General features: G+C 38.1%; 1 pseudogene; it reads left to right on the forward strand.

Moving 5' to 3' along the window:
• The first annotated feature begins 3 nt into the window (after positions 1-3).
• Positions 4-2,124, forward strand: LOC121024125 (spindle and centriole-associated protein 1-like; annotated as a pseudogene).
• The last annotated feature ends 2,402 nt before the right edge of the window (positions 2,125-4,526 follow it).

Genomic DNA, 4,526 nt, shown 5'->3' on the forward strand with positions numbered 1-4,526 from the left:
TATAATTCTGACTTAATTAAACTGTGGACTGATATTCAGCAAAAAATAGAAACACAGTCACAGGTAACCCCTGCAGGAACTCCATCATCTGTCCCTCCATCAGGGGAACAAAAAGCTGCTTTAAATCCTACCAGTGCTGCCAAGAGAATCCACACCAGGCTCCAATCTGAAGAATCTACTGAGATTCTAGACTCAAGCTATATTGTGGGACAGGCGCTAACCTCAAGGAAGCAAAAAACAGTTGTTAAATAAAATAAAAGGAAAAATGGATTTGTTTGCTCCTTCCAAGCAGAAGGAAAACATGTCAGCAGGTAGCATAGCCTCCACAGACTTACCAAATAGCAATAAATTCAGGCTAGATGTCCTCAAACACATGATACATGAAGTGGAACACTAAATGGAAGAATATGATTGGTGGACAGGATGTGAAGTCAAGGGACTACAGAGTAGTCAGTCTTACAGGTTTCACTCTGTAGCTGGGTGAGCTCCCTCTGTTGCCTGATTTGGTACCTTAAAGAGAGTGAGCTGCAGCTGCATAAAGTAGACACAGGCAGCTGCTACAACAAGTGTTAGGTGATCATCATGAGCTCACTAATGCTCTTACACCTGAAATTCTTCTTGGAGAAGAAAATACTACCCAGGTTAAGACTTCAGCAGTACATGGTCACAATAGATTTAGCAACTTACATCACTCACACATGCCATAAAGAATTGTCTTTGATAAATAGCAACACAGAAAATCAGGCATCAGAAAGGGGATCCATGGGTAGGAATTACAGATAATTCAGAGGGCCCTGTTCTAAATGCTAATGTCTCTGTGCCATCGATGGTCAGAGGGGAAGAAGTGGTTGAATTCCCACAGGAAGACTTGGCTGTTAAACTATCCCAGGTGCCAACCCCCCCCCCCCCCAGATCGTGTGGATCTGGCCAACAATTTTCCAGCACATGTATTTGAGCTCAAATAACACCACCAAGGCAGAAGATCAACTCAGAATTCTCTCCCTTGCAGCATGTATTGAGGAGGACTGTTCAAACTTGTCCTGCTCCACAAATTCTTCCAACTATGAAAATAATTGAGAAGAAACACAATTGAGAAAAGACCTTACCTACTGCACAATCAGAATTCAAAGAAGTTGCCTCTTCACTCAGAGGTGGAGGGTTTCTCATATGGGGGAAGATATGGAGAACAAAACTCAGGTTCCTTTTTTTAGCCTCTTCCAGACCCTCCGCAGTTCTCATTCAAACATTTAGCAGGACAGAACCCCCAATTTCTCAGAAGAGCCCCTAGTACTGGGAGATGGGCCATAGCTTAGAACAAATGAGGTAGGAATGAGAAAGGATTTCATGGCACAAATTGTTGAGTCGACACTGCAGAATTTAGCTATCAAGACACATTTGAGCAATAATATTGGGCCAGAAGGAGAGCAAGGGGATGGACTTCAGGAATTCAATAAGAGACAAGTCATACAAGTGACACGACTGCTAATTTTCCAGCAGCACAATCTCTACCACCAGGAAGCATGAAGGAACAGATTGCAGGAATGAATCGGCAGAGTATAGATACTCATAGAAAAGTCTTGCAGAGCAGCTGATACTTGTTGGTTTGGACCTTTTTCTCCACCAGTATCGCCCATTCTGTCACCGGCCAGAACACGGACTGAAGGAGAAAAGAGGACAATTGAAGTATTTATTATACAACTACATCCCCCGACAGCTCAAAATGCAGTGCTGTCTCTCCTACTAATTGAATAAATACAAGATCTTCAGGGACTGCTAGTAATTCTTGTTCTCCATTAAATGCTACCTCAGGAACTGGGTGATTCACACCTCTTTTTTTTTTTTTTAACGTTTATTTATTTTTGAGACAGAGAGAGGCAGAGCATGAACTGGGGAGGGTCAGAGAGAGGGAGACACAGAATCTGAAACAGGCTCCGGGCTCTGAGCTGTCAGCACAGAGCCCGACACGGGGCTCGAACTCACGCACCGCGAGATCATGACCTGAGCCGAAGTCGGACGCTTAACCGACTGAGCCACCCAGGCGCCCCTACACCTCTTAATCCAAGAACAAAGACTGAGAAACAAAATGAAGAAGGCTGGTTTGCTTTTGCTACCCACTTGTCATAAATGAATTTGGTTTTACAGAGTTTGTTCTCAGTAATATATTCTTGAGCTTCCACTCCCCTTTCTCTGTTCCTGCTTTCAAGTTTTCATGCCCTTCTTTTAGATAAAACCTGCAAAGATCATATGACTTAGTATTTTTGGAACAAAGAATAAAGCAATTATTTTAATTTTTGACTTCTTCCAATAGATTTCCAATAACTAACCAACCTACGACTTCTTGTAAATAAAATGTTGACAACAGGGAAAAAATACAAATTTAAAAGTTTCCAGAAAATTGTTTGAGACTCTAAGATTTCTTAATTTTCAATATTATTTCCTTGATTTATTCTATCATTCATTTAAAGTATTATTAAGCTCTAATGATATAATGAACAGAGTCACAATCTAGTGTTGAAAACAATCTATAATCATACAGGTAGACAGAAAGTATCTATGAAAAGAGCTACTAATAGAATTTTACAGGTACAGAGATCAGAGAACTTCTCCAAGGCACTGATGCTGCTTAATGAGAATGAATATAATTTACTTAGAAGAACAAGGAAAGGGGGACACTCCAAGGAGAAAGAATGGCATGCGTAGTGTTCCATGGTGAAGCACAGCCTGTTCACAGTCCAGAGCAAGCATAGGGATAAGAGCAGGTGAGATCCTGGCATAAGAAAGTGATGCTATAATATGGACTTTGCATTTGTTTGGGGATAACTGGCCTTCTTTATCTTAATAAATAAAGAGTCATGAATGAAGGTGTTTTTAATGGGAGAGTTTGGTAATTTAATATAAATTTTCAAAATATTACTATGGCAGATTTATCAAAAGAGAAGTAGATCTGACTGCCAAGATAAATCTATCTTCCAGTATGAATTCCAGAAAAGTAGAACCCACAGTGAAGTAAAAAGCAGAGTGCAGACTTCCTATGTAACTAGTATTTCATGACTTACGATATTACATCTATATTATGATAGGCAGAATTCTGAGATAGCCTTAAGATGTCTGATTCCTACATGGTGCTCTATGGACTACTCTCCTCTTGAGGTAAGGAATAATTTGTGAATATGATGAGACAAAGATTGCCCTGATTAGGTTACTAATCAGATGACTTAATCAAAAGGAAGGTTATGTAAGTTGGCCTGTACTAATCTAGTGTGCCCTTCCAAAGGTCTTCATCCTTCTGAATTTAGGGAGATTTTAACATAAGAAAGCAATGAAGGATGGTGCATATCAAGGATCTGAGAGTACCACCTGGGAGCTGAGAACAGCCCAGGTTTCACAGCCAGAAGGAAATGGGGCAGGGGGACTGCAATCAGACAAACACAAGGAACCAAATTCTTCCAATAACCTGGATGAGCTTGGAAGAAAATTCAAGCCCCAGATGACAATCTCCATCCCATCTAATACATTAATTTCAGCCTTGTGAGACCCAGGAGGAGGATCCAGCTAATTTGCCCAGATTCCTGACTCACAAAAACTATAGGATAATACTTGGGTGTTGCTGAAGTTTTTGATAATCTGTTATATATTGATAGAAAACTCTGTGCATGTGAGTGTGTGTGTGTGTGTGAGTGTGTGTGTGTGTATACTCATTCCGTAATCCATTAGTCTTTTTCTTTAATTGCTCTCGACAAGCAATTATTGCCATGCTACAGAATACCAAAACTTTAGTCAAAAGTTGTGATAAGGCAGGTTAGTCACAACTAAACCTTCATTAAAAAAAATTTATTTATTAAAATTTATTAAATTTATTATTAAAATTTATTAAAAATTATTTATTAAAAAATATATTGGTATGAAAATATAATTACTCAAATCATTAATATGAATTTTGAAGGTATGTCAAAATTTAGTAATAAAAAACAATTTTGAAGATGCTTTCCAATCAGGTAGATTTGAAGAAGTTCAAATACATAGTTTGAATTGGGGGTGGATGCAGTTGTGTAGTCATAGGTTAAATTAATGCTTTCATCTCAACGTTGTCCTCTTCAGATTAACCTCATGTCAGTACAGTGCATAACATCTCACCTAAATAGTTTCAAGCAGTTTTAAATATTTTCTAAGCTGAAAATTAAGTGATTTGAAAACTCTTCATCCAGTATATTGAAACAGAGAAATCATGGTGGTTGGCATCAGATCAGTCTGCAAGGTCAATCATTTTGTTACCAATTGTATTTTTAATCCACATATGCACTATAACTTCCTATAGTATGCACTATAACCAGATGTCCATTGGCTTTTCCCAAATAAATATCAAAATGATAAATATTTTGATAAATAAATAAATATTTCCCAAATAAATATCAAAATGAAGTTTTGATGACTACATATAGAGTATAAAATAGCACAATTTTGACAGTTAAATAAATGTCCATTTTTTGCTGAATATCAGTCCACAGTTTAATTAAGTCAGAATTATA

The sequence above is a fragment of the Herpailurus yagouaroundi genome, unplaced genomic scaffold, assembly GCF_014898765.1.
Source record: "Herpailurus yagouaroundi ecotype Mexico unplaced genomic scaffold, PumYag 57191, whole genome shotgun sequence".
Lineage (NCBI taxonomy): Eukaryota > Metazoa > Chordata > Mammalia > Carnivora > Felidae > Herpailurus > Herpailurus yagouaroundi.